Source organism: Bufo bufo, chromosome 5 (assembly GCF_905171765.1).
Source record: "Bufo bufo chromosome 5, aBufBuf1.1, whole genome shotgun sequence".
NCBI lineage: Eukaryota > Metazoa > Chordata > Amphibia > Anura > Bufonidae > Bufo > Bufo bufo.
The window spans coordinates 416,110,098-416,137,911 of record NC_053393.1 but is presented as its reverse complement, the minus strand read 5'-3'; the positions used below and the strand labels follow the sequence as shown (position 1 = coordinate 416,137,911).

Here is a 27,814-nt window from a genome sequence, read left to right as displayed (position 1 = left end):
TGGGTCCTTGTGTGTGTGCTATCCGCATCCGTTGCTCCGCTCCGTGGCCCCGCAAAAATTATGAGTCCTGTCCTATTCTTGTCCATTTTGCTTAATGTTTCACATTATTCATGCAGGAAAAAACACTCCAAAAATGTATGAGTTTGTATGGAAAAAAAAAAAAATGCAACCAAACACTGACATGCATGTTCAAGTCAATGGATTGCTGAAAAAAAAAAAAAACTGAAGACTGTCCGTTTTTCACTGATGGTTACAGGGACATGCCGTGTGTAAGGGCTCCTTAACTCGTCAGTGATGACCTCATTGTCAAGGCAGTCAGTCTTTCTTCTGTGGAGGGTCCATTGTTGGTTCGTGTGTCCGTTTTTTTTTTTTGGTCATCTGTAGGTCTACCGTATTACACTGCCAGGTTGAGGGAGGGATTTCCAGAGCATCTCCCACCAGTGGTCAGTGCGAACCACCATAGAACACGGATGCCGTCCATGTTCTGTCAGTGGTCTCCATGGACCCGTACACGAGTGTGCTTGGCCTGTATGCGCATCTCCATTGTGAATACACACGTTAAAATCAGTGGATACTATTGCTGTCTGTGGAGAACATGGTTAACATCAGTTCTTCACTGGCAGCTCGCACAAGTTTAATATCACTAGTGTGCACAAGCCCTACCTCTGTCTGACATTGATGAATCCGTCTGTCATAACTCGCTAGACTTTTGTATTTAAGTTAAAAAATCTCCAACAGCAGCAGCAGTGTCCTCAGCCGCGACATGCTGTGTAGCTGCAGCGTCCGGCCTCCGTCTTTGAGAAGCGTGCACACTTTTCTGGTAGACGTCAGCGCTGCTATTTGGCCTCCAGCACAGGAGAACCTTTGATGTGTCTCATCTGACTTCAGACCAATATTATTCCAAGACACTGTGTACACAGCCATGTACCGACTTTTCCCCCCTCTAGGGTTGTACTGACATTGAGCTGCTTCTACTGGTATTCCTATACTGTCACTGTGGGCGTTGGATCATCCGGGAACTTACTAGATGACGGTACGTGAAACGCCATTGTCTTTGCCAGTAGAAGGGTTACGTCATAAAGCTCCCCAGGCCAGACGTGACTCAGACAGGACATGGCTGCCCCCACGTCTCATAAACTGTACAGTGCGGAGCTACTTCCTTCGCTTTCTGGGACTGTTGGATGAGGTGGTCCCTGTACGTTGCTCTGCTCCATACAGTGTGAATGGAGAGGGGTCATGTACTGTATGAGCTGAGCCGCAAGGTTTCCATTGGGGGGGTGTAAGAAGTAATAAAGGGGCATAGTGTTTAATGAAGAGAAGTTACAAATTTATTTTTTTATTTATTTATTTGTAGTAAACTGGCCAAATTGCGGGTAAAAAAAAAACCTCAGCCAGGTCCTAAGGCTGTATTCACGTGGTGGATTTTAACAGTGTATTCTGCTGCGGTTTTTCCGTCTCAATTCTGCAGAGGTGCTCGCCATTTAGCCCCATTAATTAAAGTGCAAGCAGACTCCCTCCACAGTTTCCCGTGGTGTCCGCATATCCATTCTTGGCATGAAAAACCACACTTGAATAATCCGCAGCTGCATGAACAGCGCCGCAGACTCCCATAGTATACAGCAGGAGGCGGTATCGGTGGATGTTGCATGGTTTTTGGTGCTCAAATCCGCCATGTGAACAGAGCCTAAAGTGGGGGGGACCTGCCACAAAAGAACCTGCAGTGAATCCATATACAAAATCTAATCGTTTGGGATTTTGGTGCAGACTTTACAGATTTCAAGACAATGGGGGAAATTTGTAGCCTTTCCGTGGGGAATCTTCAGAGAATGTGGCCCGATGCAATATGGCTCTCCGATTCTGGAAGTGGCTGGCGGATTGTTGTTCTTGTCCAGCTCCCCTGGATAAGTGACAGTTTCATTGTGTAGGTGGAGAATGCCTGCCGAGACCTCCGCGTCTCTGGATCATTTGGTTTATGGGAATAAATGCATTTCATTGGCTTTTAAGGGAATGTTGAGAGTTTGCTGCAGCCTGGCCGTGAACCCATTACCAGGGAGATCATAAACACCACTGCAGCCCAGGAACATTTACTGAAGGAGGCGGCTAAATTTAGCCCCCTAGAAGTGCTGGGAAACTCTGCATGGAAATCGCTTGCTACTTCTTTTAGGGCTCATGCACATGGCTTTTGCATGGGGTCCGCAATCCCGATGGTGCGGAATAGAGGCACGGATCAGAAGCACTATGAAGTACTTCCGTGCCTCCGCACTGCAACAAAAATAGTGCATGCACTACTTTTTTGCGCTTCGGGTCCGCATCCGCAAACGTTGGGCACTCGGTCGATGCCCGTGCAACTCGCGGTCCGCAGCACGTTCGTGTGCATGAGCCCTTATAGGAAGTTAAAATGCCACAGATGACTTTCTGGAATGTGTGCAGGTGTAAAGTAGTCAGAGGGCACCTAGCTGTAGCTGATATCACTAGGCAGCTAGTTATAGCCTGGCTACTGTAACCATTAGGCCCCTTTCACACGAGTTTTCTGCACGGGCGCAATGCGTGACGTGAACGCATAGCACCCGCACTCAATCCTGACCCATTCATTTCAATGGGTCTGTGTACATGAGCTTTTTTTTTTTTTCACACATCAGTTCTGCGTTGCGTGAAAATCACAGCATGTTCTATATTCTGCGTTTTTCACGCAGCCCTGGCCCCATAGAAGTGAATGGGGCTTCAGTGAAAAACGCGCATTGCATCCGGAAGCAAGTGCGGATGCAATGCGTTTTTCACTGATGGTTGCTAAGACATGTTGTTTGTAAACCTTAAGTTTTCACGCGCGTGAAAAACACATCAAAACGCATTGCAACCGCGTGGAAAAAACTGAACGCAATTGCAGACAAAACTGACTGGTGCGATTTTCACTGAACGCATCCGGATCTAATCCGTCACGCTCGTGTGAAAGAGGCCTAAGGGTTTGTCAGCATTAGCGCTGGAGGGGCCATTAGGAAAAATTGACAAGATGGCACAGCAAGGGGCTCCATTTCTGGTAAATTGTGGGCTCTGTCGGGTGAAAAAGCTTCTGATAAGGCATATCTCCCTTTATAATGGGAGCATCAGGCATTGTGAAACCCAGCATGCCCATTCCTGGTTTCCATGCCATCTGCTGTCCGAGGCGGTCAGGAGGACCCTATACACATTAGACAGGGTTGGATGGGGTTTTCTTATCTCAATATTTGTGGCATAGGCTAGGTCTGACTGATGGCTAACCTCCGGCACTCCAGCTGTGGTAAAACTACAACTCCCAAGATGTGCACTTGCTTGGCTGTTCTCACAACTCCATAGAAATGAATGGAGCATGCTGGGAGTCGTAGTTTCACCACAACTGGAGTGCCAGAGGATAGCCATGACTGGGCTAGGATATGCCACAAATGTCAGGTGCAGTTCCCACCTCCTGGGACCCTGTTTTTATCGCCAGAACGTGCCTCGGAAGTGAAGGGAGAGCAGCTCTGCTTGTGCAGCCACCCTCCATTCACTGCCATAGGAGTTCTGAAGATAGCCAGCCGTTGGCTCGGCTACTGTATTTCCAGCAGTCCTATAGCGGTGCATGAAGAAGTAGCCACATTTGGGCGGCTGCTCCCGCTTTCTGAAGGTAGGTGTTCTTCCCACCTCAGGGATCCGCTCCTATCTGACTTTTTTTGGCTTATCCTAGTGATATGCCACAAATGTTGAGCTGGCAAACTCCTTTAAAGGGTAACTAAACTTTTATTGAACTTAAAAAAACAAACCAACATTTTTTTTAAATATACTTTATTAACAGATTTTGCCTTTTTACTGAAGAAATTGGCACCCAAAGTCCTGATTTCTACAGCATGGACCGGTACCGTACGGCCAAGAGAGGAAGGCGGACTCCTCCGGGCGGCCAGGAGAGCGAGGCAGGAATTTAAAGGGGTTGTCTCATTTCAGTAAGTGGCATTTATTATGTGGAGAAAGTTAATACAAGCCACTTACTAATGTATTGTTATTACCCATATTGCTTCCTTTGCTGGCTGGATTCATTTTTCCATCACACTATACATTGCTTGTTTCCATGGTTACAACCACCTGCAATCCAGCAGTGGTGGCCGTGCTTGCGAAAAAGCACCAGCTTATGTGAGCTCCCATGGTCCCGTCCACCAGAGAGGCTGATGCTTTTTCCTATAGTGTGCAAGCATCACCAGCAATGTTGGATTCCAGGGTGGTCTGTAACCATGGAAACAAGCAGAGTATAATGTGATGGAAAAATGTATCCAGCCAGCAAAGGAAGCAATATGGATAATAACAATACATTAGTAAGTGGCTTGTATTAACTTTCTCTACATAATAAATGCCACTTACTGAAATGAGACAACCCCTTTAAATTCCTGCCTCCCTCTCCTGGCCGCCCGGAGGGGCCCGCTTCCCTCTCTTGGCCGCACGGTACTGGTCCTTGTTTGGTTCCTCTAAGGTTCCATTCACACGTCCGCAATTTCGTTCGCATTTTGTGGAACGGAATTGCGGACCCATTCATTTCTACGATGTGCTGCCCGGACATGGAATTGTGGATCCACATTTCCAGGTCCGCACTTTGGTTCCGCAAAAAAATACAACATGTCCTATTCTTGTCCGCAATTGCGGACAAGATTAGGCATTTTCTATTATAGTGCTGTCGATGTGCGGTCCGCAAATTGTGGAATCCACATTGCCGGTGTCCTTGTTTTGCGGATCCGCAAAACACTTACTGACGTGTGAATGGACCCTAACTATGCCTTCTTGGTATAGTGACTGTTTATCTCCTTTATTGCCGGCTTTGGATACTTGAACTCTTGAGTATTTGTGCTTCTGGCCGAGACGCAGGGTCAGCTCCGTTTACTTGACGAGCAGCGTGCAGCAGCCTCTTGTAAGGAATAGGAATGTTTCCATGTGATGCTTCGCATCCTTGGGCGCATAAGGCTTGGAACTGACATCTGTAACAATGTTCCTTTCATTGCCTCTGGTATCTGAGGGCCTGCGTAGCCCGGTTGCTCCGCAGAGATTTAGTGTACACACACAGATGCCCCTAAGGGAGAAGGTTTCTTTGTTTTTTGTTTTTTCCTCTGCTCCAATTTCCTGCATTGAAAGTAATAAGTTATGGAAGCGGGAGGCATCCTGAGCACTGTACGTGTCCATTCTGTACTAGGGCTCACTTATTCATTGAGGGGACCAACGTATAGTACGTAGGTACGGTGCTACCGAAAACCGCCCCCCAGGATTCATTGTGTGACAGGTTTAAGGGAAACCTAACTAGTGCAGGATGTGTGACCACTACACCAGGGCGCGGGCTCATACTGTATCCTTTATTTTATTGAAAGAGGAAGTATTGACCTTCCTAATGTTATCAAGTACGACACAGACGAGCTGATAAAAATGATGAACTTGCACTTCCTGACCATTTTTTTTTTTTTGCCACTTGCAATACTTGTTTTCACCACTGATGGCAGCAAACACTCTCCTTTTTACATAGATGCAGCAGGGTTCATTCAGTGCGTATGGGTTTTGTGATTGAAACCAAAATGTGATGCAAGAAACGGATTCATAAAAAAACAGATTCTTCCGGTCTAGGGTTGGCTGGTTATGGCATGTGTTGTCATATTTGCTTTGACACATGGACCAGGAATGGAGCCTCCAGAGACATACGGGAAGGATCTGCTCCTGTTCTGTGTTGAGACTGATGTGTCAATGAGGCTTTAGTTTGTGTTTGTTTCTAACAGATTGCTTCCTGTTTTCTTTGGATCTTTTTCTTTAATGCCTAGTTATTTGTCCCCGTCCCCCCCCGCCGCCAAATCGCACCCTAAAAATAGTGCTGTAATCGGACGTTGCAGACAAATTGCGCACATTTTTAGGTTGCACGATCTGTATGCGACTTGGTGTTGCTGGGTCAAAGCTGCTCTCTGGCCCCCTAGCCTGAATTTACAGGACACCCTGAGGTAGGGGAATGGATAATCCAGGTACTACTTTCATCAGTTTACGTGAAATTTTTCTTTTTCCACCCCTGGCTATAACTAAATGTCTAGGCATCTGGTGGTGAAAACATGTCTCTTCTGTAGTTACGACCCTGTAAAGTATGAAGCCACAGATGACCCTGGACAAGTCTTGGGACTGTTCAGCAAGTTCCTGCATGAGAGGCAGATAACGGCTGGGCCTTGCAATCAGAAAGCATTTTATCTGCCTGCTAGCTTCTACGGCCACGATGAAGGCAATCTGCTGGCCGTATTGATGGATTACAGCGTGTAACTAAATATAACGTGGCGAGGAGCCGGACTGTTAAGTTCCTCTAGAAGGAATGTTTTACGTCAGCAGAAGTCCCTATTGTGCCTCCTCCCCATTTGTTTCCAAGAAGAATCTGACATGGTGCATGTCTTGCCTATTTTTTTGCAAGCAAATGCAGTAGGTCGCCTGTAAGTGCGCCTGTGTTTAGTGAAAGTGTGGCAGAATATTCCAATAAATGTCCGAAGGACGTCTGTGAAAAAGGATTGATGGCGGTGGAACGTTTATTATTGGAGCTACAAATGCTGTGTAGGGCCACATGTGGCATAATGCTGCGGTGCGAGAAATAACCAGCAGATACAAGGAAAGTGGTTAGAAATATCTTCTGCATGCTGCGCAAAAAATCTGCAGTGTAAACCGACTTGTGCTGCAGGTTTTCAGTTCGCAGCATGTCCATTTATCTTCCAGGTTGAACCCACATTTGCAATACAAAGGTTGAAAGAAGCAGAAGACCTGCTGCGGTCCAGAAGCATTGGCGACGTGAAAAGAAGCCCATTACAAGTGGTTTTTGGTAGCGGCAGATTGTGTGCTGTAGAAAATCCTCAGCGGATGCACTACGTGTGGCCATACTTCATGTACTTCAGTATAAAGATCTGCACCAACTGGGTTGGTTTTGTTGCTGAAAATGCTGCTGTCTGGACGCAGATTTTATTCTTTGCATTGGAAAGGATGAAATCTGCTATGAAAATCCACAGTCCTCATGAACTCCATTCCTACAGAAATTCAGCTGAAGATCTTATCAGCTGTATTCAGGACCATAATCCCTGAAAAGCAGAAAGGAGGATGAGGCAGCTTTTTAGCTCAGTGTTGTGAAGTAACTTGTCCTGCTGTGTGATTTAGGACAGGTTTTGTGTGTACTAATAGGGAAGCGGCCATTTTATTATCCCTGATAATATCCCCAGACAAAACAAGCTATTATAATTAATGAACGGTAATTCGGAATATATGTAAAATAAAGTAATATTTAAGTATTTTCAGTAATTTTATTTTCTTAATTCCCGGAGAACCCTTTTAAGTACATTTTGTATTATTCAATGCAGAATGTTTTTTATGTGAAATATATTGCATGACGGACCATTTTCTTTTTAGTTCAGAATGCTCTAATATAGTATGTGATGGTTCGTTTTCTAAACCAAACCACTCCTGTTACTCGGGAGCAGGGGAGTGGTTAGTGTTTTAAAGGCATTATCCTCTTATATGAAAGTCATGTCTTGTCAATGCAATTACTGCATAATTTCAACGTTTTGATCCCCTTGGAAGGTACTGGTTCTCCTTCTGAAGATCCCGCTGGTGTAGAGAGGCAAACTGGCAGTGCTCTATGGAGAAGAGTATGCAAATTGTCTGGTAGCAAGAAAACTCTAGTGCCACCTGTAGGTAGCTGTAGGTAAGCCCACGTAGTCTTGGTACATGACAAGGTCTATCATTTGAAGAAGTTTTCTTGTTGCTGCACTGTAGGGTTCTGGTTAGATGGGTGAGTTGACCTGGAGGCGACTCATGGAAGCTGCTCGGAGGGGGTCTTTAATATGTCAGACTGACTTACAGGGTAGCTATCTGTAGGTGGCGTTTAGAGAGGGTTTTCTTCCTTCTGGAGGAGAGCTACTGTGCCCATTTTGGGTCTGTGTAATGCACATGTCATTCTTGGAAAGCAACTGACGCAGCATTTTCTGTGTGTTTGTCAGAGCGTACAAGGAATATGCAAAGTAGACATCTGTTTTATTGACTGTTTTTGTGGTTTGATTTGTTTTTCATATTCTGTGTTCAGAATTTGGAATCAAATTCTAAATGTGGATCTGTTGTTTTTCTGCATTTATTTCCTCTTTAGTACTAATGTTCCTGTAAACTGGACTGACACAAATGGGACTCGTGCACGGGAGCATTTTTTCTCACTGTAAATAGTTTTTGAAAGTATGGCCATTACATAAAAACCTGCAGGAAGAACTTATCTGGTTTGTTTCACATGGTTCACACTTTGGAATTCTGTTTCTTAAAGGATTATCCTGGAATTTGATATTGATGACCAACCGTTAGGTCATCAATATCAGATCTGCAGGGTCCTACACTTGGGACCCTTGCTGGTCAGTTGTATGAAGAAGCCATGGCACCCCATGAGTGACTGGGGCTGCTGCAGTACCAAGTACAGCTGCTATACAATGGACAGCGCTGGGCTTGGTGAGCTGTGAGCAGGCTGTGGTGCTCGCCGGAGCTCCAGTGAGAACCACAGCTTCCTCAAGCAGCTGATTGGTAGGAGTCGGACCCCTGCCAATCACTTATTGATTTACCATCTTGAGGAAAAGACTTCAATATGAAAAGCCTAGAGAACCCCTTTAAAGTGGCTCTGTCACCCGGATCAACACTACCCTACGAGGCATACCCACGCGGTACCTGTCTTATGTCTGTCAGTGGTATTGTTGCAGAGAAAAATGAACTTAAAAAATTATGCAAATGACCTATTCGAGCACCAGGAAGCAGGCTTATTAGCGTTTTGAGCACCGCTCCAGCGACGCCCCTGGTGCTTCATAATGACGCCCCTCTACCTTTAGATTGCCAGCGCTAGACTGCACTCTCAACATTTTCGCTTGGGATGAAGCTGAAGGGCTAGGGTTGATCTGGGCGCATAAAAATAAATATATATGTGTTCCGCGATCAATCAAAAATGCCTGCAGCTGCACGGAGTTTGTATGCTCCAACAGATTTTGCTACACATATTGCTCTAACTCAAAAACTCATCGATCAATTTCTACTAAGGCCTCCTGCACACGACAGTATTTTTTCACGGTCCGCAAAACGGGGTTCCGTTGGTCCGTGACCGTTTTTTCATCCGTGGGTCTTCCTTGATTTTTGGAGGATCCACGGACATGAAAAATGAAAAAAAAATCTAAGTCAGGTTTGCCATTGAAATGATAGAAAAAAACGGACACGGACGCGGATGACAATCTTGTGTGCATCCGTGATTTTTCACGGACCCATTGACTTGAATGGGTCCACGAACCGTTGACCGTGAAAAAAATAGGACAGGTCCTATTTTTTTCACGGGCAGGAAACACTGATGCGGCTGCCAAACGGTGCATTTTCCGTATTTTATTTTTTATTTTTATTCTTTTAATATTTTTTTTTTCCACGGACCCATTGAAAGTCAATGGATCCACGAAAAAAAACGGAACCACGGACGCGGATGCACACAACGGTCGTGTGCAGGAGGCTTTAGGCTACTTTCACACTAGCGGCACGGACCTCCGGCAGGCTGTTCCGTCGGGTGAACAGCCTGCCGGATCCGTCCTGCCGCTAGTGACCGTGTGCCTCCGGACTGCCGCTCCATCGCCTATTCTAGTCAATGGGGATGGAGCGGCAGTCCGGAGGCACACGGTCACTAGCGGCAGGACGGATCTGACAGGCTGTTCACCCGACGGAACAGCCTGCCGGAGGTCCGTGCCGCTAGTGTGAAAGTAGCCTAAACTTGGTACACATATCACTTACTATCTGGGAAAGAATACTGTGGAGGTAACATGCCGGTACACAATGAGTTTGTCTGTCCCGATGTCTGTCTGTTCTTTATGCGCGACCATACGACTGGACTGATAAAAGCTCGCAGGTCCTCCAGCCTCCACACACACTGTTTTACTCAAGGTTTCCATAACAATCCAGCCATTTTTCTTCACTGCTGTAGGTCAGCTTTAGGCTAGGGCTGCACGATGACATGTGTCGCGTGACAATAAGCCACAGGACACATAGGGCACAACTACACTGCGACATGTGTCTTACGATATGCGATAGTCACAGAAAAATCCGTCTTGGATGGATTTTTTGTGTTGTAGTCGCAGTGCGACACCATAGCCTATCATTATAAAAATTGTTGAGACAAAATGTCGCGTGTGTAGCCCTAGCAGTAAAGGGGCAGGTCACTGTTAAAGTCACTGTTAAGGGGGCGGAGTGCTGTAGAGGTCACTGTTATGGGGGATACTGTATCTTTTAACGACACACAAACAATAGATGAGATATACCCGAGCGAAGCCGGGTCCTTCTGCTAGTTTGATTTATAAAAGTTTAGTACATGTTTCCTAATTTGTCAAATGTGGGTTAAAATGCAGTCCTGCAGTATTTTTTTTCCGTCTAAGTTAATGGATCTCAGATGGAAAAGGCTCAAATGGATGCCAAATGTGTCTAACTGATGCATAGGGTGGTGTGTTTTTTTTTGGTTGTGTTTTTTTTTTTTTTGTTCTGTTTTGTTTTTAAAAGATAGATTTTTATATTTGGTGTTCTGTTCTTCTGACGAAAGCATTAGGAAAGTTGCTTTACGGCAGCCACATGGGCCATAGACACAGTGGTCAGAAGGGGACCCTATTGACCTGTGCAGAGGTCATTGTACAAGGAAAGAACAGATAAGATTTGACAATTGCCTATTGTGAATGGTGGATCCTGTCTGATCATTACACAGAGATGATATCATTATAGGCAGGATTAGAATGACAGATAAGCAGGTAACTGCAGTAAAGTGATCTGTACAGACCGAGAAGTGGCGCCTAATATCAGGCTTAGTGGCCAGAGCAAAAACTGCAGGATTTTATGGTTTTTGTTTAAATATAGATAGTGACATGGAAAATGAAAAAAAGACATTAAAAAAATCTAACATAAAAATATGTGATTTAAACGTTGTCATTTTCTGATGACACATTTCCTTTAATAATTGTGCCTCTTAAGGGTCTTGAACCCACCTCCTGGTTTTGACTTACAAATACCGATGAAAAATGACGGCACTATGAGTTGAGCGGTGTGTTCTTCCCTGGAGATCTTTAGTAATATAAAGACTTGTTGAAACCTGGCACTGACTATTATTGTTTTATGGGTTGACTTCTGATGTTCACGTACTTTGAGTTTGTAATCTGCCTTGATATTGGTTTCCAGCAGCAGCATTATGTCCTTGTCACATGGTCTGAGGACGCAGTTGCCGCTTGTGTCGGCGCTTTAAACACGAACAATAAAATGTCCTAAAATAACATGTTTTACTAGTTTAGCCAGTGATTTACATCCACAGTATTGATGGTGTCGCATGCAACAGTGGCGGTTTTAGATGCTGTTTTTTGAGCCAAAGCCATAGGATCACACAGCAGCTTTAGGGTCCATTCACACGTCCGTGGTGTATTGCAGATCCGCAATACACCCGGCCGGCACCCCCCATAGAACTGCCTATTCTTGTTCGCAATTGCGGACAAGAATGGGACATGTTCTATTTTTTGGCGGAGCCGCGGCCCGGAAGTTTCGGGGCCGAAGCACGGAAGCGGACCCATTTGCGGACGTGTGAATGGACCTTTATAGTTCTCATTCCCTTCCAACCCACTTCTGGATTTGGCTGAAAAAATTGCATCAAAAACGACCACAAAAATCTGTATAGTACCATCCATAACTTGTGTTTTATGGATGTTTAAGATATTTTCCTACTCTGGAAAGATACTGAAGAATCTTTTGAAAACATTCATTGAATACTTGAATTCATGCCCTGACACTATCAAATTCCAGTTGCAATGCCAGAATTATTCAATTCTTAAATGTAAAAGTTAGAAAAAATGTCAAAGGAGGGTTCGATACTGTACTATATTCTAAACCTACGGATTGGAATAATTTATTGTTATATTCAAGTCATGACGCTCCACATATTTTTAAAAGTATACCTAAAAGTCAATTAATTCGTACAAAAACGGATAACTCAAACAAATTATGAGAAACAGAAAAATGTAGTAATTAAAAAAAATTTGGGGATCGAGGTTATCCTAAAAAAAAAAGATTAGTAAGAGCAAAAAAGAAATCTGTTTGATTCCCTTCTTACAAGAAAAATAAAAAAACCTAGTGATCGCCCAGTGTATAAAGGAACTTATGACAGCCATGTACCTTTGATTAAAAAAAACTATTAATAAATACTTAAACACGATAAATATGGAAAACTTTTTAAACAAAAACCTAATTTTGCATATAAAAGAACATTTCCATGTTTATCTTGTATGAATTGTAAAAGGAGATACAATAAATCACCCTAGAAAAGGATATTATAGACCTATGTACCACTATGCTACCTGTTTGACTAAAAATGGCATTTATGTCCTTGCAGCATGTGGTACATAGGACAGACTAAAAGGGAAATTCAAATGAGACTTAATGAGCACAGATCAAAAATAAAAATTTTTTAGAGGACGTGGATAAAAAAGAAAGTAAAAATAAGAACGAGGAGACTACGCTACTGCAACACTGTAGCGAAAGAAAAAACAAATGGAACAAGTTAAAATGGGTAGTATTAGAATATGTGAACCCTGGACAAACTCCAGAAGAAAAGAAACGTAAATTATTACAACACGAAACAAGATGGATCACAAAGATGGAACGCTCAAACCAAAGGGGTTAAATGGCATATGTAGTTTTTAGGGTATTTTTGTGAATCGGCTTTTGTGTAACCATATGTTTTTAATAATTTTGATGATTGAGACATGAGAACTAAGAGTACTTAAGTTGTCTGGTCGCACCTGATAGCCATGCATGAGTAAGGGGGCGTGACCCCCGAAACGTCGCACATGACGGAGTAGGTTACAACTCGGCGTCTCAGAAACATAGGCCTGAGAGCCTACAAACTGCTTTTAACATTTGCAAATGAAGGACTGAAAGGGCAAGCAGCTCATGAAAAGGGAGTAGTGATTTTTTTCCTCACCTATACAAGTAAGCTAAGAGCTACCGTATATACAACTGAATTGCATTGAGAGCTTATGGATGTTTAAGACCCACTTTAACTTGCATTTTGGCTGTTACAGAGACAGTCGGTCAGTTTCATACTGACAGCCTAATACACTGTACCACATAAGTAGTACAGTGTACTATGTAAGCGAACACAGGATCGCATGTCAAATAAATAATACAATTTAAAAAAAATGCTATTCAGTGGGAATAAAATTGAAAAAATAAAATCCCCTCCACACATTTGGTATCGCCACATACGTGTCAACCTGCACTATACGCCATTAAAAAAGTGGGGGGAAAAAGATCAACATGTCATATGTAAAAGTCGTCCTGCACAAATTGAGCTCTACACAGCGGCATAGAAAGAAAAATAAAGTTCAGGGTCTGTAGATGCAGAAATATATATATAATTATTATTATATTTTATTTTTTTAAGGTGCAAAAGGAGTGAAACTTAAACTATAGGGCAGGTTTCCTCAACTCCAGTCCTCACCTGCCGGTCATGTTCTCAGGATTTCCTTAGTATTGAGCAAGTGATATAATTAGTGTCAGTGCATCAGGACTTACCACAGGCATTCATTCTGTGGGATATACTCAAATCCTGACCGGTAGGTGGGCCCCTGAGGACCGGAGTACAGCAACACTGCTATAGGGACATTTATTAAGACCAGCATTTTCCATGCCAGTCTCGGGTCCCTCTGCACTGCTGGAGGAAGTGCTTCTACGTAAGGCCTCATTCACACAGCCATTGCCCGGCCTGCAAACAGCGGATCCACAATACACGGGCAGTTGAATGGGCACGGAAGCACCATGGAGTGCTCCATGGGGTTTCTGTCCGTGCCTCCAAACCGCAAAAATGGATTCAAGTGAATGGGTCAGCGATCCACATCCGGCGGCCCTACGGTCTGTGCCCGTGCATTGCAGACCGCAATTTGTGGTCCGCAGCACGTGCCCAGCCAGCACACATTCATGTGCTTGAGGCCTAAGTTTGGTGCTTCAGCCCTTTTGCTGCCATAGATTTAAAGGGAACCTGTCACCTGGATTTTGGGTATAGAGTTTAGGACATGGGCTGCTAGATGGCCCCTAGCACATCCGCCATATCCAGTCCCCATAGCTCTCTGTGCTTTTATTGTGTCAAAAAGTAAGAAGCCCAAGGAGCTGTTACTAACGTTTCCGGAGCCCAGCCATGTCCACTGTGAAGGAGCCCAGCACCGCCCCTAATCCTCCTAATCTCCTCCTTGCTCCCCAACGTCACAAAGCTAGAGTGATGCATCGCATCGCTCTAGCTTTGTGACGTCAGGGAGCAAGGAGGAGATTCGGAGAATGCGGGGTGATGCTGGGCTCCTTCACAGTGGGAGTGGCTGGGCTCCTTCACAGTGGGAGTGGCTGGGCTCCTTCACAGTGGGAGTGGCTGGGCTCCTTCACAGTGGGAGTGGCTGGGCTCCTTCACAGTGGGAGTGGCTGGGCTCCTTCACAGTGGGAGTGGCTGGGCTCCTTCACAGTGGGAGTGGCTGGGCTCCTTCACAGTGGGAGTGGCTGGGCTCCTTCACAGTGGGAGTGGCTGGGCTCCTTCACAGTGGGAGTGGCTGGGCTCCTTCACAGTGGGAGTGGCTGGGCTCCTTCACAGTGGGAGTGGCTGGGCTCATCTAAGGTTCATTTACATATATGGCGGGAACTTTTTATTTTTGGTTTTTCTCTGAACTGATAGTTCGTTCAGAATTGATTTTAATATCATTATTAATGTAATAAGTGTTTTTAGAAAAGTGAGTGGATAAATAGGCTTAGTAAGTGATGACCGGTTTCCTTTAAGCCATTTTTAATGCCAAAAACCAAAGTGGAAAATGATAAATCAGCCGGGCCTACCATCCACACAACGACCCCTTTTCTCTCCACTTTGGAAAAGTGTCATGAGCGGGGGAAAGTCGCACGTTTTGCCGCACATACGGTAAGCCGTGCATTGTGACTTGCAGCACCTTTTATATCCCTTTTGGTGTGATAGATGACCCCCTCTATGTACCTGGTATTGCTGTAAACGTACTGACCCAAAGAGGTTATCATGTCTCTTATCTTGCAAAGTGCACATCGCAAAAATTTGAAACCTAGGCAGTGGTAGTGAATACCACAAAATGGTGAGTTCTCATTGTACTCATTGTCCTGCAAAAATCAAGCCCTCATACGACCACATTGATGGAAAAAATAAAAAAGTTATAGCTCAGGGTATGCAACAATTTAAAAAAAATGAAAAAAATTTTGCTCCGTCAATAAGGCCCAAAGGAGTTTGGTTAAAGGGCCCCGGTATTATTAATATTGGAGGTTCTAGCAGTAAATTGGGATTGACTTCTTCTAAAATGCCCCTTTTTTAAGGAAGGAAACGTCCCTCCAAATTAATGAGAAATTTTGTAAAAATATTTATGTACGCATTTAAATAAAAAAAACTAAACAAAACCGTGTGCATTGCAAAATATTTACCCTTGAAATGTATGTACTTTATCATTTCAAAACCCGTTTGACAGTGGTGCAGTACCTGTTTAGAGCCAGGAGTGTCACTGTTGTCCACTTCCTGCTTGTGACCGGTACAATGGTAGGCGCACAGTGCCTGCTTGTGCAATAAACCTTCTATAGGAGCAGGAAACTCAGCTGTGTTTGGGCTTCTATATCCTGACATAAAATGAACCTGTCTTGTCTCTTGTGTTGCAGGAAGTCCAATCTGCAGGCAGCATGTTATAGAGCAGGAGGAACTGAGCAGACTGGAATACATATTAAGGCTACATGCACACAAACACATTTTGTTTCCTTGTCCGTTTCGTTTTTTGTTTTGTTTTTTGCGGATAGGATGCCGACCCATTCATTTCAATGGGTCTGCAAAAAATGCGGACATCACACCGTGTGCTATCCGTATGTCCGTTCCATAGCCCCGCCAAAAAAATAGAGCATGTCCTATTCTTGTCCATTTTTGCGTAAAAAAAAAGGATGACAATATGGACGTCATCCACAAAAAAAACAAACTGATCTGCAATTTGCGGACAGCAGAACATATACGGTTGTTTGCATGTAGCCTAAGTAGAATGAGTAGTTTATTCATTTCAACCTCTGCTTATTCTGAGCTTAGAGGTCCAGTGGGTGGTCCTACTTGGAGATTGGCAGCCTTCCTTGTATCAGTGCTTATGCAGAGGTATCGGGCAATCAGTAATAGGACCACCCACATGACTCCTAAGCCCAGAATCTGCAGGGGTTTCAATGAATAAATTACCAGATCTACCGAATCTGACAACTGTGTAGCCCTCTGCTCAGCTCCTCCTGCTCTATAACATGCTGCCTGCAGTTTGGCCTGCATTTTCAATGTGACCGGATCCCTTTAAGCCATCTGATACTATGGTGAGTGCGGGGGTTGTTGATCCTGTTTATCTACACTTTTTTATTTTTTTTCACTATTGATCTTGCAGTGGAGTCTGCGAGGGTGTGTGTGTTTTTGTGTGTTTTCGTGTGTGTGTGTGTTTGTTTTCTGCAGTTGTTTTTTTTTCTGTTTCTCCCCCCCCCCCCCCCCTTCCCAAAAGCCTATCCTGATCCTAGAGAGTCAACTTAATGGAACGTGTCCGCAACGGGCTTGCTGTTCTAAATACCTCCCTAAGAGCGCTCATTTACCTAGGATGGAGAAGGTGAAGTTATAAAACTGCTGTCTGTGTGCCTCTTATCAGTGGTCATACAGTCAGTGTTCCTCGCTCTGCCTTGATTGATGTCCCTCTCTGCATAGGTAAGGGTCAATTCACACGTCCGTATGTGTTTTGCGGATCCACAAAACACAGACACCGGCAATGTGCAATTCGCATTTTGCGGAACGCATTTCGCCGGCACTCTAATGGAAAATGACTCTTCTTGTCCGCAATTGCAGACAAGAATAGGACATGTTCTGTTTTTTTTTTTTTTTTTTTTTTTTTTTGGATCCGCAAATGTGGATGCGGGCAGCATATTCCGGCCCGTTGAAAATGAATGGGTCTGCACCTGTTCCGCAAAATTGCAGAACGGATGCGGACGGGTTTTGCGGATGTGTGAATGGACCGTAATGCTGACATATGAAGAGTGGGATGTCAGTCCTGGCTGTTAGCACATCCATTCTGCCTAGACGCGACCGCAGTACCGCCAGGTAAGTAGTTTGTGGTGGTTTTATAACTTTCAGCAGGTGCACGTCTGCAGAGGAATTTACAAGCATCATGGCGGTAGCTTAGTAACCCTTTAAGTATAGATATTCCTAATTCTGTAAATGAAAGAAGTGTCACTTATAAAAAAATATCCGATGGTAGGGGTCCAACCACTAGGGCCTCCTGCAATCCGGAGAATGAGGGGTCCCTAAGACTGAGTGAAATGGTAGTCCATGTCGGTGGAAGGGTCTGACACAAGTCCTGTAAAAATGACTGGAGCAGTAAACCGTCATGCACAACTAGCACTCCATTCAGTGAGGGCACTTGGGACCCCTCATTCTTGGGATTGTGAGGACCCAATGGCCAGACTTCCCTGGGTCTGGTATTTTCTTGCCTATCCTACAGCCAGATGACAAATACTTTTCCTGGGATGAACCCTTTAATGCCTTACCAACATTTGAGGTACATGTATGTCATGATAACAGGAGGGGTGTATTGAGTGGGCTCAGGCGCTGAGCCTGCTTTATACACAGTGGATGCTGCCTTTGCTATACATGTTCATAGGTACAAATCTGCTGACAGAAGCCCTTTAAGGCTCCATTCAGACGTGCGTAGTGCATTGCGGATCCGCAATACACCCGGCCGGCACCCCTATAGAACTGCCTATTCTTGTCCGCAATTGTGGACAAGAATAGGACATGTTCTATTTTTTTCAGGAGCTGCGGACCGGAAGATTAGGGGCACGCTCGGGAAATGCGGAGAGCACATAGTGTGCTTTCCGCATCCATTCCGTCCCCATAAAGAATGAATGGGTCCGCAATTTGCGGAACGGATGCGGAACCATTATACAGATGTGTGAATGGAGCCTAAATGGGGAGATGAGCGAATTCCCATAAATCTGATTTGTTCAGAAATCGGCCTCCTTGAGCAGCAAGAGCCTGGCCTGCTCCTCAGGAGAGTCCCTCCACCACCCCTTGATGTGACAGGGCCAGACATCTTGCCTGGGTGTGCCAACCTCGCACCTGTGCTATTGCTTTGGATAGCGGCACAAGCGCAGAGGCTCTGCTGCTGGGGCCTGAGCAGTGCTTTTGTCGACTGTTCCTGCGCTGATCACGTCTGGGTACACCCGGAAGTATAGTGGCATCTGCGCTGCTCAGGCACCAGTACAGAGCCTCTATGCCGCTTTTCAGAGAAACTGCGCGGGAACGTGAAGTCTACCCCTGTCAATCAAGGGGGACGGGGGAGTCTTCGGAGCAGTGGGACCAGCCCTTCGCTACTCAAGGACGCTGTTTTTTGTACAAATTCAATTTGTATGAATCGATTCGCTCATTACTAGTGCCATTAAAAATTACAAGTCATCCCACAAAAAAAAAAACGCTCATAAGGCTTGATGACTGCATGCTTAGGGCTCATGCCCATGACTGTATGTTCGGTCTGCATCAAATGCACATTTCTTGAGGATCGGATGTGGACCCATTAATTTCAGTGGAGCCGCAAAAGATGCAGACAGCACATTGTGTGCGGTCCTTTCCGCGGAATCCATAACTGGATTCTTGGATAACCCAAACCTTGTACGCTGAACTTGAAAACACAAGTTCGCTCATCCCTAGTTAGAACATGTCCTGTTCTTGTCTGTTTTGTGGACAAAGATTGGACATTTCTAGAGGAGTTTGAAAAAAATAAATAAAATGATGGCATGTACAGTGGATATAAAAAGTCTACACACCCCTGTTAAAATGTCAGGTTTCTGTGCTGTAAAAAATGAGACAAAGATAAATAATTTCAGAACTTTTATCACCTTTTAATGTGACCTATAAACTGTACCACTCAATTGAAAAACAAACAAATCTTTTAGGTGGAGGGAAGAAAAAATATAAAAATAAAATAATATGGTTGCATAAAGTGTGCACACCCTTAGGGTCCATTCACACGTCCGTTTTTACTTTCCTGATCTGTTCCGTTTTTTGCGGAACAGGTCTGGACCCATTCATTTTCAATGGGTCCTGGAAAAAATCGGACAGCACAATGTGTGCTGTCCGTTTCCGTTGTTCCGTTCCGCATGTCTGTTTAAATATAAAACATGTCCTATTCTTTTCCGGAAAATTCGGATCCTGGTACAATACAAAGTCAATGGATCCGCAAAAAACGGAAGACATTCGGATGTCATTACGTATGTCATCCGTTTTATGCGGATTCCTTTCCTGGAAATTACATTTAATTTTTTTTATTTATTTTTTTTCAAAGAAATCCAAACAACTTTATTTGCTTATTGAAATTTATACATGTTTCCGTTTTTTGCTGATCCGCAAAAAACGGATGACATACGGAAACATTTTCAGGAACAACGGATTCGCAAAAAACGGACCGAAAATCGGGATATAGAAAAATACTGAGGTGTGAATGTAGCCTTAAACTAATACTTTGTTGAAGCACCTTTTGATTTTATTACAGCACTCAGTATTTTTGGGTATGAGTCTATCAGCATGGCACATTTTGACTTGGCAAGATTTGACCACTCTTCTTTGCAAAAACACTCCAAATCTGTCAGATTGCGAGGGCATCTCCTGTGCACAGCCCTCTTCAGATCACTCCACAGATTTTCAATCTGATTCAGGTCTGGGAAATTCCGAAACTTTAATCTTCTTCTGGTGAAGCCATTCCTTTGTTGATTTGGATGTATGCTTTGGGTCGTTGTCATGCTGAAAGATGAAGTTCCTCTTCGTGTTCAGCTTTCTAGCAGAAGCCGGAAGGTTTTGTGCCAATATTGACTGGTATTTGGAACTGTTCATAATTCCCTCTAGCTTAACTAAGGCCCCCAGCTGAAGAAAAACAGCCCCAAAGCATGATACTGCCACCACCATGCTTCACTGTGGGCAGAGGTCGTGCTAAAAAAAATTCTGGAAGAGTAAAAATACTCCTCTTACCATTTTTGAGGAGTATTTTTAGGGCTCTTTCACACTTGCGTTGTCCGGATCCGTCGTGCACTCGATTTGCCGGAAGTGCCCCCCGGATTCGTAACACCGCAAGTGAACTGAAAGCATTTGAAGACGGATCCGTCTTCAAAATGCTTTCAGTGTTACTATGGCAGCCAGGACGCTAATAAAGTCCTGGTTGCCATAGTAGTAGTGGGGAGCAGTATACTTACAGTCCGTGCGGCTCCCGGGGCGCTCCAGAATGACGTCAGAGCGCCCCATGCGCATGGATGACGTGATCCATGCGACATGTCATCTATGCGCGTGGGGCGCCCTGACGTCACTCTGAAGCGCCCCGGGAGCCGCACGGACGGTAAGTATACTGCTCCCCCGCTCCCCACTACACTTTACCATGGCAACCAGGACTTTAGCGTCTTGGCAGCCATGGTAACCATTCAGAAAAAGCTAAATGTCGGATCCGGTAATGCGCCGAAACGACGTTTAGCTTAAGGCCGGATACGGATTAATGCTTTTCAATGGACATTAATTCCGGATCCGGCCTTGCGGCAAGTGTTCCGGATTTTTGGCCGGAGCAAAAAGCGCAGCATGTTGCGGTATTTTCTCCGGCCAAAAAACGTTCCGTTCCGGAACTGAAGACATCCTGATGCATCCTGAACGGATTTCTCTCCATTCAGAATGCATTAGGATAATCCTGATCAGGATTCTTCCGGCATAGAGCCCCGACGACGGAACTCTATGCCGGAAGAAAAGAACGCAAGTGTGAAAGAGCCCTTAGCCGATCAGGAGTACAAAAGTTACAGTAATTCAAATAGTACGAAGGCCTACATAACATTAAGGGGTTGCTATTTATGCAGGGAAACAATTACTAGTATCTAGAACTGTCTTCCATGCATAAGTGGCAAATATAGCAAATTTTTTTAAATTTAGCTGAGGGGTCGGCGGCACCACTGAGGTCCCTGTTGCGCTGAGGGGTCGGCGGCACCACTGAGGTCACTGTTGCGCTGAGGGGTCGGCACCACTGAGGTCACTGTTGCGCTGAGGGGTCGGCACCACTGAGGTCACTGTTGCAATGATTTTATGAGGTTTAAAGGGTTTGTCTTAAGATCGATATTTATCACCTGTCGTTAAAGAGGACCCCCTCATCTCTCCTGATTTTGTCTGTTTTGGTAACTAATTGCACCCTCCCCATGTAATAACAATCCTGGAGCATCTATTCTTATGACCTTATGTTGGAACCATTCCTCTGTTATTCCTGTTATTAGATATGAATGACTTGCTGGCATTTTGCAGCGAAGGTCCAGATGGGGGTGTCCCTGCACAGCCTGACATTATTCAATCAGTGCTGTCAACTGGTAACATCCAGCTGAACCTTTTATTGCAGACTACTAGCAATTTGTTCATAAGTTCTAGTAGGAATAATAGAGGAATGGTACAATATAGAGTCACAAGAATTGACTCCCTAGAATTGTTATTGCATTGGAAATGCAAGTCGTTACTAAAACAGACATGTCCCCTTTAAGTACATGATCGCTGGGGCCCCACCTTGGTTACCATGTTCTAGTGTTCTCTGGGTCAAGTATGGATAGGTAAATAGTGTTGATCTTGGGACAATCCCTTTAATTTTTGCTGCTGTTTCTGTGCCGCTGGTCACTAGGGTTTGCCATCCATCACGTGGCCATTGCTGCCCACCAAAGTTACATCCTTGTAGATGAGCTCTCAGGTGTGTATGTCGGTGCCAGCGGGGCTGTTGGTAGACTCTGAAGAGACCTGAGGCACTGCCGGAGCAGGACACAGGCACAATGGATGGTGGTGCATGCTGGTGCCAAGGGCACAAGCGAAAGACCCGGGCACATACCTTGCACAGCCACATGTTGTAGGTCTGGATGAGGTCATCACGCAGTGATAACCACTGATCTAGGGTGCAGCAACCTTTTGGCACTCCAGCGCTGCTGTGAAACTACAACACCCAGCATGCACACTTGCTCAGCTGTTCTTGTAACTCCCAAAGAAGTGAAAGGAGGATACTGGGAGTTGTAGTTTCAGAACAGCTGGAGTGCCGGAGGTTGCTGATCCCTGATCTAGAGGCTGTCATTATGTGTTATGCTTGATCTTGCTATAAAGGGGAGTTTGTCTTCCATGAACCATTGCCCTATCTCATGCCACCAGATAAGGCCACAAAATTGCCACCACCGCTGTGGTTATTGGATTATACAGTTTTACAGCGAAGACTTCACGCGCTTGGCAGAGGGACTGTATGTCCTGGAGGCTGTAAATGGCCACATGCAGTCCTTGTAGCACCATGTGCCGCCACATTACAGAAGAAATCCTTATAGCACAATATGTCTAGTTCAGCGTCTGATGAAACATGGATTCATAAGAAAGCTGACAAGTGACATAGGTCGAGGTCTACGGGTGACAGATCTGTCCGTTATGGAGGTCTCCTGTTGGAGTGCTGAGACCCTCGCTGACTACTATAAGCAGGAATCTGAAGCGCTCCGCCACTTTTCCTCACTGCTGAGCGCCTTAGTGAAGACTGTCCCCTAGACCTTCTATTGAGGCCGTCTTCACTACCGCACTCAGCAGGGAGGAGAGACCGCGCTCGACTGAGCGCTTCAGACTCGTCATTAGAGAGGAAAACAAGGTGCTCTGATCTGGGACCCTCGCTATATTTCACATCTAGCCCACTTACCCCGCCAGTGAGGATCGCGCGCCTCCTTCCTCCCTTCAGAGCGGTGTGCCATAAGCTTCGGCAGCCTGCTCAAACTGACCAATAACAAAGCTCCTCACTGTAAGGAGCCTTGTTACTGTTTGTTTCAGGCAGCAGCAGCATCGCTGCGCTGCCTGTGCCGTTCACAGCCCTCACTGCACTAATGAATGGCAGGGAAAAGTCTAAGGCGTATCAGTTAGGCCTCTTTCACACTTGCGTTGTTGGGATCCGGCATGCACTTCCGTTGCCGGAGGTGCCTGCCGGATCCGGAAAAACGCAAGTGTACTGAAAGCATTTGAAGACGGAGCCGTCTTCCAAATGCTTTCAGTGTTACTATGGCACCCAGGACGCTATTAAAGTCCTGGTTGCCATAGTAGGAGCGGGGAGCGGTATACTTACAGTCCGTGCGGCTCCCCGGGCGCTCCAGAATGACGTCAGACCGCCCCATGCGCATGGATGACGTGATCCATGCGCTTGGGGCGCCCTGACGTCACTCTGGAGCGCCCGGGGAGCCGCACGGAAGGTAAGTACACTGCTCCCCCGCTCCCCACTACACTTACCATGGCTGCCAGGACTTTAGCGTCCCGGCAGCCATGGTAACCATTCAGAAAAAGCTAAATGTCGGCTCCGGCAATGCGCCGAAACGACGTTTAGCTTAAGGCCGGATCCGGATCAATGCTTTCCAATGGGCATTAATTCCGGATCCGGCCTTGCGGCAAGTGTTCCGGATTTTTGGCCAGAGCAAAAAGCGCAGCATGCGGCGGTATTTTCTCCGGCCAAAAAACGTTCCGTACCGGAACTGAAGACATCCTGATGCATCCTGAACGGATTTCTCTCCATTCAGAATGCATTAGGATAATCCTGATCAGGATTCTTCCGGCATAGAGCCCCGACGACGGAACTCTATGCCGGAAGACAATAACGCAGGTGTGAAAGAGCCCTTAGCCTTAGACTTTTTCCAGGGAGTAAAATGGCCTGAACAGGCGTCTGACGCTTGTACAGGCGTTATTGCGACCTCTGACTGTGGGTATGGTGTTCTTTTGGTGATATGCAGTGTTGTTTTTGCGCCAAACATATCTTTTGGAATTATGGCCAAAAAGTTCAACCTTGGTTTCATCAGACCATAACACCTTTTCCCACATGCTTTTGGGAGACTTCAGATTTGTTTTTGCAAAATGTAACCTGGCTTGGATGTTTTTCTTCGTAAGAAAAGGCTTTGCCACTCTACCCCATAGCCCAGACATATGAAGAATACGGGAGATTCTTCATAGCCTCCCAGACCAGAGGAGGGACGTCCAGTTCTTAGTAATGTCATTGTTGTGCCATATTTTCTCCACTTGATGATGACTGTCTTCACTGTGTTCCATGGTATATCTAATGCCTTGGAATTTCTTTTGTACCCTTCTTCTGACTGATACCTTTTAGCAATGAGATCCCTCTGATGCTTTGGAAGCTCTCTGTGGACCATGGCTTTTGCTGTGGGATGTGACTAAGGGCTCTTTCACACTTGCGTTGTTCTGTTCCGGCATAGAGTTCCGTCGTCGGGGCTCTATGCCGGAAGAATCCTGATCAGTTTTATCCTAATGCATTCTGAATGGAGAGAAATCCGTTCAGGATGTCTTCTGTTCCGGACCGGAACGTTTTTTGGCCGGAGAAAATACCGCAGCATGCTGCGCTTTTTGCTCCGGTCAAAAATCCTGAACACTTGCCGCAAGGCCGGATCCGGAATTAATGCCCATTGAAAGGCTTTTTCTGAATGGTTACCATGGCTGCCAGGACGCTAAAGTCCTGTTTGCCATGGTAAAGTGTAGTGGGGAGCGGGGGAGCAGTATACTTACCGTCTGTGCGGCTCCCGGGGCGCTTCAGAGTGACGTCAGGGCGCCCCACGCGCGTGGATGACGTGGTCGCATGGATCACGTCATCCATGCGCATGGGGCGCTCTGACGTCATTCTGGAGCGCCCCGGGAGCCGCCCGGACGGTAAGTATACTGCTCCCCCGCTCCGCACTACTACTATGGCAACCAGAACTTTAATAGCGTCCTGGGTGCCATAGTAACACTGAACGCATTTTGAAGATGGATCCGTCTTCAAATGCTTTCAGTTCACTTGCGGTGTTACGGATCCGGCGTGTAATTCCGGCAAATGGAGTACACGCCGGATCCGGACAACGCAAGTGTGAAAGAGGCCTAAGAAAATTTCAGGAAAGACCAACTAGAGCAGCTGAACTTTATTTGGGGTTAATCAGAGGCACTTTAAATGATGGCAGGTGTATGCTGACTCCTATTTAACATGATTTTGAATGTAATTGCTTAAATCTGAACACAGCTACATCCCCAGTTATAAGAGGGTGTGCACACTTATGCAACCACATTATTTTAGTTTTTTTTTTAGTTTTATTCCCATTTTTTTTGCAGCACAGAAACCTGACATTTTAACAGGGTCGTGTAGACTTTTTATTTCCACTGTACACGGCTGGGATCTGTGTTTTGCGGATCTGCGATGTGCAGACCGCAAAGTGGAGACGGTAAGAGAAGATGTAGTCAAGCTGGGACATCTTGGGCACTATTCACATTGAGTCTGCCGTCCGTTTTAACATATGACAGTAAAAAGGCTGCCAAAGTATTCAGCTGTGTGCCATGCAGCCGCACACCGTGCCCGCGGAGAGCTGCTGTATACCATGGTGCAGGCTGTAGCCAAAATAAAATAACATATAGCAGCCCGGTGGATGCCAAAAGGTCTCTCTTTTGGCATTTGTCCAGCCCACTACTACTAATAGCAATCCTGACACATAAGCTTGAACATGCACTGCAAGTGCAGCATGAATTAACCCTTTCATGTCCTGCGTTAAAGGGCCCTGTCCTTGTGGTCCTAACGTGGAATATCGGGGAATGGTATTGATAGCTGCAGCATGACAATAGTTGTCTAGGCGTTAATATACTTATTACCTGACGTCAAGCTCACGGACTCGTGCACACGACCGTGTCTGTTGTGCGGTCTGCAAAAATACAGATAACTTCCGCGTGCACGCTGCATATTTCTCACTCCCTTCACTAGAAATGATTATTCTTGTCTGCAATACGTACAAGAATAGGACATGTTGTATAATTTGCGGAGTGGACACGTTTTTTTGCGGACCCGTAGAAGTGAGTGAGCCTGTTTGCAATCTGCAAAAAATGCAGATCGGATGCAAGATACAATGGCGTGCATGAGGCCTTACTAGAAGGTCACATTAGGGCTGATGCACACGGCCGTAGTTTCCGTCGCATCCGATCCGCGTTTTTTGCAGATGTAATGCGGACCCATTCATCTCAGTGGGCCGCAAAAGATGCGGACAGCACACTATGTGCTGTCCTCATCTGCACGTCCTTTCCCAGGCCCAGCAGAAAAGTAGACGTCTTTAAAAAGGGTGGCTTGTACTCTGCCGGGATCCGTGTTCTGCAGATCCACTATTTGCGTACCACAAAACACAGCCGTGTGAATGAGGCCAAAACACGACTGTATGTGTTTTGCGGTCCGTATGGCATCCGTTTTTTTTTGCGGATACGTTATTTTTGCGGATCCATTGCAACAATGCCTATCCTTGTCCGCAAACTAGAAAAAAATAAGACATGCACCATTTTTTTTGCTGGGCTACGGAACAGATATACTGATGAGGACAGCACATGGTGTGCTGTCCACATTTTTTGCGGACCAGTTGAAATGAATGGGTCCGCATCCTATCAGCAAAAAAAAACTGAACGGACAAGGAAACTAAATACGGTCGTGTGCATGAGGCCTTGTTCTGATGTTTTTCCCTAACCCTAATCTGTGGCCTCCGTCCCCCATTTTCTGGCCTGATACTGCCCTATGTCTCTTTACTTTGGGGTAGTTGTCCTCCCCTCTGTGGTCAATCTGAGCGGACTGCAGGAAGGAGACGACTTAGTATTTGAAACTGTGACTACAGATCCCGCGATGCATGTCCAGTACCCGATATGTAATAACTGGCGCCTCTGTTTGGACAGTGATGTGACACTGCAGATGGGCTACGTGCAGAATATACTTAATATATGTATGAGGAGATGGCTTCCTTCTGCTGCACCCTTTGTTTGCCGCACACTGGTATGACGGCTTTTATGCTATGGAGACGTCCTATTCCATCTGGCAACCGGTAAATGCAGATTAGAATAGGGATATTTTGTACATCAGTTGCTTATGAATTGCATTTTTCTTCCATTTCCACCTCACAAATAATTTAGTTTCTCAATACATCATATAAAGCATTACATGGATAGTGGGGAGGGAAAAATGGAAACTTGGATTTTACAGGAGATGGCGTATCGCCATAGACCATCAGTCTCTAATCGGCTGGGAGGACACCCCCTCCCACCACCGATCAGCTGTTCTGCAGCAGCTCTGGCCACAGAAATAGGCGCTGGAGCTACAGACCTCCATCCGCGGTATAGGGGCCGGAGTCGGCTACTGCACTGCTGCTCCCTTTGAAGTGAATAGTGACAATAGAATCCTGGACATCCCCATTTAGGCCTCGTGCACATGACCGTTATGTGGTCTGCAAACTGCGGATCCGCAAAACACGGATGGCGTCCGTGTATATTCCACAATTTGCGGAACGGCGCGGACAGCCATTAATAGAAGTGCATATTCTTGTCCGCAAAACGCATATAATATATATATATATATATATATATATATATATATATATATATATATATATATATATATATATATATATTTTTTTTTATTTGTTTTTTTTGCGGACCACGGAACGGAGCAACGGATGCAGACATCTTTTGCAGCCCCATTGAAGTGAATGGGTCCACATCCGAGCCGCCAAAACTGCGGCTCGTATGCGGACCAAAACAACGGCAGTGTGCATGAGGCCTTAAGTGGCTTAACATTTTTAAGTGGCCTATTTGTCACCTACATTATAGACCAGTGATAGCCAGTTCGCATTGTTCGCCTTTTTTCACAAGTCCAGCAAGGCACAGGTAAGCCCTTGCCTGTGCCTGTGCGCGAGC

The 27,814-nt window shown here is 45.5% G+C and overlaps 1 protein-coding gene and 2 long non-coding RNA genes across 10 annotated transcripts in view; 2 read left to right on the top strand and 1 right to left on the bottom strand.

Annotated features, from left to right (window-relative positions):
* Window positions 1-27,814, top strand: part of SLC4A7 (solute carrier family 4 member 7) — a 154,640-nt gene that overhangs the window by 10,317 nt on the left and 116,509 nt on the right. The gene's annotated exons all lie outside the window — the stretch shown is intronic.
* LOC121001955 lies at window positions 1,705-26,139 on the bottom strand. Its single transcript, XR_005779189.1, has 3 exons — window positions 26,028-26,139; window positions 14,902-14,908; window positions 1,705-1,715 (listed from the first exon to the last, which is right to left on the bottom strand). It is a non-coding gene; the product is annotated as an uncharacterized LOC121001955 (long non-coding RNA).
* LOC121001956 lies at window positions 3,224-22,220 on the top strand. Its single transcript, XR_005779190.1, has 3 exons — window positions 3,224-3,237; window positions 7,150-7,154; window positions 22,011-22,220. It is a non-coding gene; the product is annotated as an uncharacterized LOC121001956 (long non-coding RNA).